This window comes from Argiope bruennichi, chromosome 2 (genome assembly GCF_947563725.1).
Source record: "Argiope bruennichi chromosome 2, qqArgBrue1.1, whole genome shotgun sequence".
Classification (NCBI taxonomy): Eukaryota; Metazoa; Arthropoda; class Arachnida; order Araneae; family Araneidae; genus Argiope; species Argiope bruennichi.
This window is the reverse complement of record NC_079152.1, coordinates 15,382,027-15,394,945: the sequence shown is the minus strand read 5'-3', so window position 1 is coordinate 15,394,945 and position 12,919 is coordinate 15,382,027.

Genomic DNA, 12,919 nt, shown 5'->3' with positions numbered 1-12,919 from the left:
ATTAAGTGTTTAAAATATAGATAAGTGTCAAATTTGGAGCCAATCTCGACGAAAAGTTTACAACCTGTCGGTCTATAATTTTGTCGATCTGTGCTTTTACGAGTACAGATATATTATTCAAAGATGCAATTGCTCAAAAATACGAATTTAGTACTTCATTTTGAAACCACATTTGTAATTCTGTGTCAAACTTTGGTTTCGAATGGCGGGAAAAATTCGTCCAAAATGCACATCCGATTGTCTGATACTTATATATTAAACCCATGTCAGTGGTTAATAGGATTCACTTGTTAAAAGAAGAAATGCTCAAAATAGCACGCTAGTAGGGATTTTTCGCTAATATTGTTCGCCAGTGACACGTGGTTAATAATAAAACATTTATGTATTCAGTAACTACTGTCCCTGGTTTCATTTGATTTATTGTATATTTTTAAGCTCTAATTGCAACTCAAACATTATCAGATATCTTCACATTAAAAAAAAATATTCGGCCATACTATAATGTTGATTCGAATGGAAATTTGTATTCATTTACGTATCTTTCGAAAATTCGTCGATTTAATATGAAAATAAGAATTTTGAATACAACCAGAAAGGTTTTGTAAAATAGAGAGGAAATAACTTATAAATGTCATTCAGTTGCTGGGATCTGCATAAGATATAATTACATAGAACATTTCACTAAATGGTAATAAGCCGAATGTAGATTCTACTATAGTTAAAAGAATGTAAATTTAATTAACTTAGATATTTTTTTTCTTCCTACCTGTTCCTATAAACTTCCGTCTTTGAATGCTCTTTATTTTTAGATTTTTCTTCCAAAAATAATATTGATAATCTGTTTTATCTCCTCTTTCTCACTTTACAGTAACCAATGCTTGAAAGCTGAGAATAATTCGTTAAATTTTAATCATAGATCAGAACGTTAGAGAAAAAAATTTATTGAAATCTAAGATTTTATTTCGGGCATCAAATCACATTTTATCTTATTATAAATGAACACCAAAGTAAATTCTGCTGTATTTCTTATTTCAAAATAGATATGGTTGTACATATCTGAAGGACTTGTTGAATACTAAACAGTGTTGCGTTTCAAAAATATTAAAAAAAAATATTTTTAATGGTGAAAAGTCACAGAAATATCTTCGAATATTCCAATCCGTATAACAAGCTTGAGAAGCTTTGATATTTTTCATCTCCATCGCTTTTAAAGCTTCCATGACAGAGCACAGAAGTTCTCTATCGCCGGAATTCCTATCCTAACAGATATATAAAAAAATTCTCAAATATTCCACAGCTTCAATTTTGACCCCAAAGGCATGAAATTCAACACTAAATTGGTCGTAAAATAGCCGGCAAATTTGTTGTTAAAACGGGTTGTCAGTGACCCTTCATTCAATCGGCATCCTTTAGAGCTAATTACATAACCATCCTCTTTAACTGCTAAAATAAGCAATATTATAAATCCGCAACAGTGGATTGAAATTCAATGAAATTGAATATTTTATGAAAAAAATTCTATGAAATTCTATGAAAAAAAATCTGTTCACAAGGATAAAAGAATTCTCAGGAAATTATTCGAAGAAATTGCTTATTCTTTCATTAAGAAATTTTAGAATCGATAACTCAATTGAACTTTAATCGCCTTATTTTAGAATATGAATAATCAATATTCTTTTCCCAATATTAAGATTTTTAATTCATTATTAAAAATACGATTCCCTCTGATACAATAAAGAAAATAGAATCAGGCTATATATTGTTCCTTTGATCCCACAGAAACAGCATCTATTTTGGAAAAAAAAATAACCCCTTAAAACTCCTTTACGACTGTAGTTTGCATTTTATCTAAAATTAATGATTGAGATCAAAATAAATCATTCAAATAGAAAATACATATGTTAAAAATTTTGAAAATAATGTAATAAAAATACAAGAATTAAGCATTAATATGTGTTTTATTTTCAATATGTACATTCTAAAAAACAAAAAATGAAATTTATTTTCATTATCAAATAAATTATTGAGATAATCTTTGTCAAATGAATTCATATCTATAGGGGAAAAAAATTGATGTAAATCTGCCAACGGATTTTGAAAGGCATAAGGGGCGCCGCCTTGGCCTGGTGATAAAGTTTCGGCTCGTGAGCAGTAGGATTTCAGTTTCTATACCAGATTCCACCGAAGAACCGTCGTGTAAGGGGGTCTGTTGCAAGTTAAATCCGTCAGGGCCAAACATCCTCCCACTGGTGCGGTGCGGAGAGGGAAGTACCAGCTCAGGTGTCGTCCTCGTGATCTGACCGCGGTTCAAAATTACGAGGTCCATCCCAAAATAGCTCTAGTGTTGCTTTACAACGGGACGTTAATGTAACTAAACTAAACTTGAAAGGAATAAGTTCTTTTATGTTCTAGAAATATGCCCATATTTTGTTGAAATAATTTCTCAACTGATTCATATTTACTTGAAAATTTAATACCCAGTTTCATACTAGATTTTATGAAAATATAGTTTTAAACTATGCTTCTAATGAAATATATTGAAGATTACCGATGGTATGAGACTATAAAAAAATAAGCACTTTGTATTTCAAATCCTCTGATGAAAGTCTTTTGATAAAGTTATTTTTATTGTTTGAAATAATACGGTAGAATTTCTGATATCTTTCATAATTTCTAATATGCAGAGATTGGATATCTTTATTATATTTTAAGTCTCTAATAAAAATATTCCAAATTTTGCCTAATGCCATTTTTCAAATCTTTGGCATATCTCTTGTCTGTGCATAATAATAGTTTATTATTATATATTTTCTCATTTAAATCATTTTGGTTGCAAGAAGCTTATATATGTAATATAATAAACATAAATCATCAGAATAAATGAAGAAAATATTTTAGTTCTGTAAATTAGAACAATAAAAGTAAATAAAATTATGATACCCTTTTGCAGTAACTATTTAAAAATATTTGAATTTTTTACTATTTAATTAAATATAGCTCATTTATAAATATTTTATGCTTATTTAATTTCATCATTTATTTCTAATAAAGTTCCCTTGTAATTTTTCAATTTGGAATGCTGATGGTCTGGTGGTAAGGCTCCGCCTTCGGAACCGGAGGTCTCAGGTTCGAGCCCCCAATTCTACCGAACAACCGTCATGTAATAACGTCTGGTGCACGTTAAATTCGTCGGGGCAAAACGCCCTCTAAATGGTGTGGTTTGGTGAGGGTGTTCCAGCTAAGGTGTCGTCCTCGTCATCTGACCGCTGGTCAATCCGTCCCAAAATAGCCTTATTGTTGCTTTAAAAAGGGGACGTTAATATAACTAAACTTGGAATATTCAAATTAAAATTCATTATTTGCCTTTTTGAAATATATTTCTGAAAGTTTTAACAATAATTGTGTGCTTTTTAATTTCGCAGAATAATGTAGTACATTCCTAAATCCTTATAGTTAAAATTTGAAAATTTAGAAATTTATTTTCTGAACTTACGCATAGCTCAAAAGATAATATCACATAATTAATCAACTAAAAATGAAATGTATTTTATATATTTTTACATATCATATAATCCAAAATTGTATAGTGATTTTCAATAGGTATTTTTCAAAAATGTTATCTGAATTATTATTTTTTGTCAAATATTTCCATTAAACAATCATAACATATTAGTGATTATTAGTAAAAGAATAACCATAGGATCAAATTAACATAATTATGGCTAAGTGACTTTTATGCATTTTTGTTTCTTTATTAAATAAAAATATAATTAAGACAATTAAAGAGACTTTTAAAAAGAAAATCTTTTTTGCTAGAAAAGTCATGTCTCCTTGTGAATAACCAAGTATATATCGACTCTAAATAGATCCCTTTTATCTATATCTCTATTTTTATTTGATTATTTTTATTCAAGTTATTAAAATTTAGTCTAAGCGCATTTTAACAATTTCAAATTAAGGAAAGAATGTGCCCGCAAAAGTTATTTATTTGTGACAGTACACAAATCACGCTGAAAATATTTTTCAACTCCAAATTTCTAAGCAATTGTAGCTATAAAAAACTTTTAAAACAAAAGTTATTCTTCGTAATGAGAAGCTATATCGCTTAGGTTGGCGTTTATTTTTATTTTTTTATCTTCTACCGTAAAGAAGCTATGGCTTCCAATCTCATTATTTCCACTCCCTTTGAACTAGATGGCCCATCTGTTAACTTGGCCAAGATCTTTACTATTATTAAAACATATCGCAAGAAACATTTATAAAACATACCCCAATTTGAATTCAATCAAAACTAAAGTAAAGCATTTTATGCGCTCGCGCATACACACACATACACACAATATTTGAATAATTATATACTTTGTCTAGGCATTTTATATAATTCCTATGGATTCTATAGAATAACAAATGCTGTTTAGGAAAAGTATGAAAAAAAGGTCTTAATAATGTTGTTATGTAAATGTCGTGCATTCCATAGAGAAACAAATGTTATTCTGAAAAAAATGAGTGCAAGTAGAAAAATTATCCCAAAGACATAAAGAAAAAAGAAAATTGTAGAAAACAAAAATTCATGCCTTTCTTATTAAGTGAAACAAATTTTCATATAAAAAAAATTTAAATTAACCTATTTGCTGCAACACGGTAGGCTTGAAAGATATTTAGAATTACATTTTTCATTCAGACATTTCATATTTTAGCACTTTGTTTTACATATAAGTTTGACGACTGATTGACCGCTTCCACCGAATGAACAATTGCAACTGACCGGGAAGAAATTTCGCTTCAGGAATATTTTCAATCTCTAAGTAAGTTCTTAGGGCATAAAGAGAATTGTGATTTCGCATATACTTGTTTTAAAATTCCTTCAGAAGTTTCAACTCGGTAGGAACCGTCCTCTGTGATGCCTCATTATAACTGCCAAAATATTGCGCCAGTCACTTCATCCCTTGTTGACGTCAGGAATATTAATTCACACAGTTTTCCCAAAGAAGCGGTGGGAAATTTTTTCCGCTTTCGTTTTCCTTTGGTTTTTCTATCCGGAGACATATTTCATGCATTGCTGTTTTCTAATTTAGCATTGTATAGAATGCCCAGGAAGTGTATAAAATATGAATCATTTCATACATTGCGGGCTAGATTTAGTCATTATATAAAATGCCACATTTCATACTTTGCCGGAAACATATATAAAATATAACACGTGTATTATATGTATAAATGCTTGTCTTGTCACGAAAACCGTTACAATAGTTAATCTGTCCATAATGAAACCTAATCTAACTAAGAACAACGATTGATTTAATTTCAAATTTGTAATTCAGTCCTCCAAATAAACGAAATTAAATTAAAAGCACAACTTCTATAAAACTATCTCTTGTATTCACTAAATCTTTAAATCAGTAAGTTCATTTAAGCAAACAAAAATTGGGAAAATCTGTTTTATCCAAACACATCTTGAAAGAGCTGCTCGCATGATGACATGATTGATCACGCAAATGCTACCTTATCCCAACATACCATCATCCAAAGAAGTTAAATTGATCGAAAACTGCTTTACTTAATAAGCCTCGCTGCTTTGTTTAATCTGTTCCGCATGCTCCTTAGTAAACACGTTACTTCTGACTCATGCTAGAGTAAGCAAGTCAGAAACCCTTCTCAGTCAATTAAGAATTTTGCCTTTGACGAGCGATGCACAATCATTCACTCCGATGATATCGATTCCTTCTTTAAACCACATTAATTTTAATCGAATGGAAGAACAATTGGCGACAGAGTTGCATCCCTTCCCTGATGTTCCACCAGTGCAAGATTAATGGTCGAAGCGAAAAGGCAACGAAGCATTCTCTGAAGAGGATACGTGTTTTCAAGGTGAAAGTATCTGGAGTTCTTGTAAGATTATTTGTAAATTGCTTGCAACGTATAAAATCTCCATGTACATCCGACATGACGTTAACCATTTTCTTTTTTTTTCTTGTTTTCCGGTTCTATTTTTGAGGATATTTCTAATTAGTTTAGATATATTAACGTCCCGTTATAAAGCAACACTACGGCGATTTTGGGACAGAACTTGTAATTATGAACCGCGGTCAGATCACGAAGACGACACCTGAGCTGGCAGCCCCCTCTCCGCACCGCACCATCAGGAGGATGTTTGGCCCTGACAAATTTAACGTGCAACAGACCCCTTCACACGAAGGTTCTTCAGTGGAATCGGGTCTCGAACCTGAAACCCTACGACTCGCGAACCGAGAGCTTACCACCAGGTCACCGCGGCCATTTCTAACGTATTCATTTCAAATAACTTGGTTTCCTCGGCAATGAAAGATGGCTATTTGCTGATTTCTAATTATTATTATTTTAAATTTGAAAAAACAAGTCTGTTTTGTTATCATTGAACATTAGAGCTTTTGTTCAAAAATGTATACTCTTTCAAATTTTACTTGTTAAATTTGAAAATATATCAATATACGGCAATAATGTAAAAAAAGTTATCAAAAAATTCTTAAATTTCAACTAATAACCATTAACCATTATGTTTTTTCTAGTGTCTGTTTAGATTAATACTTTCTGTTTCGGATAAATAATATTGTAGCATTGTTTTGTTCCAATTAATATTTCAAAGAAAACTTCTAAGATTCTGGTGAATACAATAAAATTACAAAGTTTAGGAAAGTAACTCGGTTCTAAATATAAAATCAAGGTAATTGAACTAATATAAATTTTCGGACTCATCTGCTAACTAAGTTAGGGATACTATCTACACTTATAAAAGCGCATGTGGGGTGTTCAGACAAATCTATTTCACTTACATTTTAAATCCCAGCTATCATATTAATATAGTGCTTTGGTAGTTACAGACCTCGTAATTAGAACTCCAGTCAGATGACGAGGATGGCATCTGGAAGTTCCCCTTATAAAATTTGTACTAGGACTATTGGCCCTAGACGTCGGATTTATCTTGTACGAGGCCTTCATACACAATGGACTTTTATTGGAACAGGGTTACAAGCTTGCAACCTTCCTATACCGAAGACAAGATTTTAACACTAGGTCACAGCGACCCCTAATCGAAGAGAAGAGGGGATGTAACCCATTGTTTATTTTTATGCAATTTAAATCTAAATTAAATCCAAGTTCATTTGGGTGCTGACTGAATATATATATATATATATATATATATATATATATATATATATATATATATATAATATATATAATGCCTGTTGAGTCTTTGCAATTTTATTTTTATGAACAACTTTTGCCTGCACAGAGGGGAATTTACAAATGAATATTGGGTCAATTTAATAAATGAAATAAACATTTATCAAATAGAAATAAAATGATTAAGAACACATAAAGATAAATATTAACAAAATATTTTTTATAATATAATAAAAAAATTACTGTATATATCGTTGCAAATTATTTTTTATTAATCTCATATCAAAAAGGGTGAAAAGCCTTCATTTTTTTTTTTCAATACGAAGTAGGATAACTCCATGCTATCGTATTTTATCCCCTTACTACCCCCTCCTCTTTAAAATCCGTGCATAATGTCGTTGACCTTTTTATTACAGTGAATTAAAAAAATAAAGTAGTCGTTCCGTAATGGAAAGTGACACGGAATGATAGTTGGCTTACCTTAAATGAGGTTACGGATTGTCACACAAGTATAAAGGATAGAATTACAATATAACTGAGTAGATAATGAATTCAAGCTACGGATGCTAATAGTTTTCCAAATGTTTTATTTTTATTGGCTCCGTAAGAAAAATTAACATTTAGATGTTAATTTTTAACATTAATTAACGTTTATCGCTAAATATTACATGCGAAGTAACGAAATTTCCGTCTAATTATTGGAATGTATTAAATGTTCATAAGCAATGAGTCAGAAAATTAAAACTGTCATTTTGCAGAAAAAAAATAGGATTAGCAGCAGGTTTATTACTGAAAACTGGAATTTCTTATTTCGTTGTCTTTCTCTTTGGGATTTCATAAAGAATTAAAATATAAATTTGGATTTGCTTACAATTTTTGTTTAGTTCTTTCATATCTGATTCTTAAAAACTGCTCCCAAAATGTTTTTAAAAATGCATTATTATTTGAAATATCCTAAGTAATTGTATAAATATAAGCGTGTATAAGTATATAACTTTGTATAAGTGTGTCTTTTCAAAGAATCACTTATTATCGAATAAAAACTGTTTATTTAGACAGCATATTTGACATTTTTGCACTCAATATAAGTAAATATTTGTCTCTTGTAATATTTCCATATATTAAGAATAAAGTTGTTTGAATGGATAGAAAAAAATTTGTTTAATTTCTATCCAGTTTTCACAAATATAGCGAACAGGAGAAAGTTTATCTCTAAGATTACTTTATCTATGCACTGACTTATTATCCCAGTGAATACTTTGTATGAATTTATTTTTGTTTGCTAATTGAATTCGAAGTACATATAGTAAGATTTTAATTCTAATTAAGAGAAAACAATATCCAATCATACCCACCCGAACGATAAATTAATGTAATTTTTGACAAACTAAAGAAAATATGTAGATAAAACAAAATCCTTTATAGAGAAAAACATAACGCCCCTGTTTAATAGTGTCACGAAAGATCTATAAAATGACATACCACGGACGTTTTCCAAGAGCAGTTCAAAACCATTTTGATAAAATGGGTCGAATAGAAAGGCAGATTTAATTATGCATCCGATATATGCAATCGCAAGTTCAATTGTCTGCATGCTTCGATGATAATAAATATGTTTTACATTATTATAATGTATATCAATGTAATAAATATGGTAAAACTATGCCAAAAATCCTGAAGACTTTAAAGCAAGAATAAAATATTTGTACTTTGAAGAATCAATAAAATGACTTAATGATTGTCTAGTAGCTTTCGATTCTCTTTCGCTTTTGGATCTTTCGTTATAACCAAAACGATATTTTACATATATATTCTTTTTACAGATATTTAGGCATTTTGAATACTATGTATTTATAAGATTTGCAATCATGCTCTAATTGTCATAATTGAAGGCAATTAAATGAAATGTTGAACAGTATACATAAATTAACAATAATACGAAGGATATATTTAAGATATCCAAAAAAATGTTTCTTTCACAATAAATGGATCGTGTGAGAAATCTAAAACTTCCTACAAATTTCCTTTTGCTTAGGGAAGACTTTTCTATTTCTTTCAAAGCTGCCTTACATGGTTTTTTTTTTTTTTTTTCATTTTTGTAGAAGAAACTTTAATATACACAACACCCACTGAGGATAAAGCCATATTATCTTTTATTAGAAGAACAGATAACCAATACATTATCATCATTAACCAACTATTATGGTAAGCCAATTGTTTATACTGTTTATTACTAATAAAAGATGGTAAAGGTGATTAATTGATATTGTCGCTTAGATAAACCGTGTGTTAACTAAAATCAAAGATCTCAAGACTTTATTCAAGAAACTAAACCTTGCATGCTTTTTTATCGACAAGATTAAATGACTCGAATCTTCCAGATTTAGAAAGATGCATAAGTTATAAGAACATTCTAGAACAAACAAGAAATAACAGAAAATAAATCAAAATAATTTTCAAGTAACTTGCCTGTAGTCAGGTACGAACTTGAAAACTGTCGCTTTCAGTTTATAGCATTCTACCAATGAGCCAATCAGTCCGAGCTAAGTTAGATTAAGTTTCATTACAATATAATTACCAACATAAAACTTTACACACACGCGCACATTATATATAAGAGAGAGAGAGATAATGGGCATAATTTTTTGAAGCAGACAGCAATTTTGAAGACAGTTTGCACTTTTAAGTTCGCATTAATCCATCCCGGGAAGGCATAATTTATTTACAAGACGCGCCCAAGGCAAATCCGCCCACAGCTCGGCACAAAAGCAGAAGGGAAGAGCGAAATAAATTATATCTTGGTATATATGCCATATTTTGATAGAAAAAAATATTTTTCACAGTGCTGCGTATGTACTATTGAGATTCTGATAGGGGAAACACAAGGATCTTTTAAAAGAATGGGCTTGCTTGACATTTTTCTATCCCTTCACGCAGAGCGTAAGAAAGTGCAAATGTAAGCATTTTTACAAAGCTTCTCTTGAGTTAATTAAGTAGAAAAAGTGGATTGGGATCAGGAAATAAGAGAATATTTTAGAATGACTTTGATATGGGCTAAATTAAACTGAAAGTCAGGAATTAAAATTAAAATATCATAATATTTTAAATTTAATTTATATATAAAATTAGAAATCAACATACAAAAAATACAAAGATAAGAACATTGAATTATGATTTTCCTCTTTCTATACTATATTATTACATAAGTTGTTCTTATGATTTTTCGTTTCTAAAATGATTCTTAAAAATGGTTTGCACAAATATTATTTAAATATCATTTCTCCTCTTTAAAATATTAACTATCATTTAAATACAAGGTGGTAATATGCATATTGTATATCACAAGTAGTTGTTAAAGACACCCATATTCAATTTGGAATTCAGAAGAGCAAATAAGAATCCGGGCCTTTTCGATGGATAAAAACAGGAAATTATTAAGTTGCATTAAAAGATTTAAGCAGACGTTTCAAAGTGAATTAGTAAACAACTGGATTAAAAAAAAGAGCATTAACTAACAGAAGATAACAATTCAATAGACTTTGCACAAGTTTCTTAAATCCGGAATTAAATGCAAACAATTAAAAATCAAATACTTTAATTATACTGAACAAATTGTATTACACATTAGAAGGATCACAGTGTCTCCAAATTAGTTCATTTATTTAATTAAGTGATTGAAAATTTTGGTATATTGATCTTCAAATTATCTGTGGGTGTAATGAAGAAACACCTGTTGACGTGATATTCATTCAATTAACGGGATCAGGAAATAAGAGAATATTTTAGAATGACTTTGATATAGGCTAAATTAAACTGAAAGTCAGGATTCAATTGTCGAAGCCTCAAAATGCGTATGCAACGAATTGGCGATTTATCGCTTTTGAGGTATCCATTTTTCGCTTTTAGGGTTATCAGAAAATAATGCAGAAGATAGTCACATTTGGCGATTCATCGCCAACTAAAGTAACTTGATTTCCAAATTAGTCATTCTCTGAATTCTTATGAATTGTCTCAATTCATTTACCAGTTTTAACCGGTTTTAAACAATCACGAAACTATCAGATTACGAGTCGATATTTAGAAAAACGATGTCGATTATTATCATGCGTCGATATTTAGAAAAACGATGTCGATTATTATCATGCGTCGATATTTAGAAAAACGATGGGGTTATTTTCATCTCATAATCGGTCGAGTTCCTAAACTTTGTTTGCCAGCTAGAAAAATTAAAAATGAAAGCTTAAAAAATAGATATAATATAGAGGGATAAAGATCGATAGTGAAGTCTCGTGATTGTTTCAAACCGGTTTAAACTGGTTAATGACTTAAATTAAGACACATAATGACTTAAAAAAACAATGTTCTCACATGATAACTTGAAATTTGCGAACGTAGATTTCATTTTTTTTTAAATTAAGATTTCAAATGCAATATCACTTTTGATAAAATTGCTAATTAAACTGAAAATGCTAGAAACAACGTTTAGATAAAATTGTCTTTCAGCATCTAAAACAGTGAATTTCCGGAATCAAAGAAAACGAATTCATGATATCATATTTATGATCGAAAGTGCCTTTTCCACCCGAGCAGGAATTCTGAAAATTCTTATGCCACTTTATGACATCAAACATTCACGAAGTGTTCTCCACTCCTTTAGCTGTTTATATTTGCATTTATTCAAACCATCGGATGTTTCTTCGGCTAAAGGAATTTGCCCGCCAAAAAGAGACCGTGCCCTCGCATTTTCAACAATAGGTATTTCTAGTTCTACGACTAATAAAGGAAAAGTCAACATGACAGGTGAGCTATTCCTTTGTTCATAGCTACTATAAAATCCCAAAGGGAAACGTGATCTGTACTATATTTTCACTAGGGCAGAAGCTGCCGAATCACCGCTGTAAAGAAAATAAAAAATAAAAAAACGGTGGAGTGACGGGGAAAAACTGCATCCTATTTGAAGCAGGAAACATTTATAATTTTATTCCATTTTGAAGGAAAGCAATTTGAAATGCTACTGAGTATTCCATATTACTCTCATCATAGGAATATCAAGATAGCAAATGAGGTAGTAATGTTATATTATTCAATACTTTTTAATATTATACAATATTGCGAATATCGTTCAATATATTTGTGCTACTGGGATAACAAAATAACATCGTTTCTTTCTGCTAATGCATTTCTCCATTGGGCCCTTCTAATTCATTTGGAGCTGGTCAAAAATGGTGCTGAAACCATACAAAAATTGGCTTTTAAATCAATCGATAAATTCAATGCACAGTTCAAACATACGGAAACTGCGAATTTTAGAAATCGAATGCAGGACTGCAACCGCAATAGAACTACCACAACATACGGTTCTTAATTGAAACAGGCAATTGTTTAAGAACTAGTTTGTCATTAAATTTATCTTAAATTTTCTTCTGAATAGAATCTCTAATTTTTTTTTTTCCTTTTATGAATTCAAAGATCAAAATTGCAGAATATTTCTTTTTAATATTGTTTTTGATTCAGAACAGTTTCGGTATCACTTGACATTTAATATTAATACTTATTAAATAACCTTCGTTTCAAATTATTAAATTTCCGATGTTTTTCTCAATATAAAAAATAGACTTTTATTCTATTCATTCAAAGACAAAAACTGCAGAATAAATCTTTAATATGATTTTAAATTCTGAATAATTATGTTACCACGGCCATTTATTATCAGTGCTCATAGAATAATTTAATTTTAAACTATTCCATTTTTAATGAA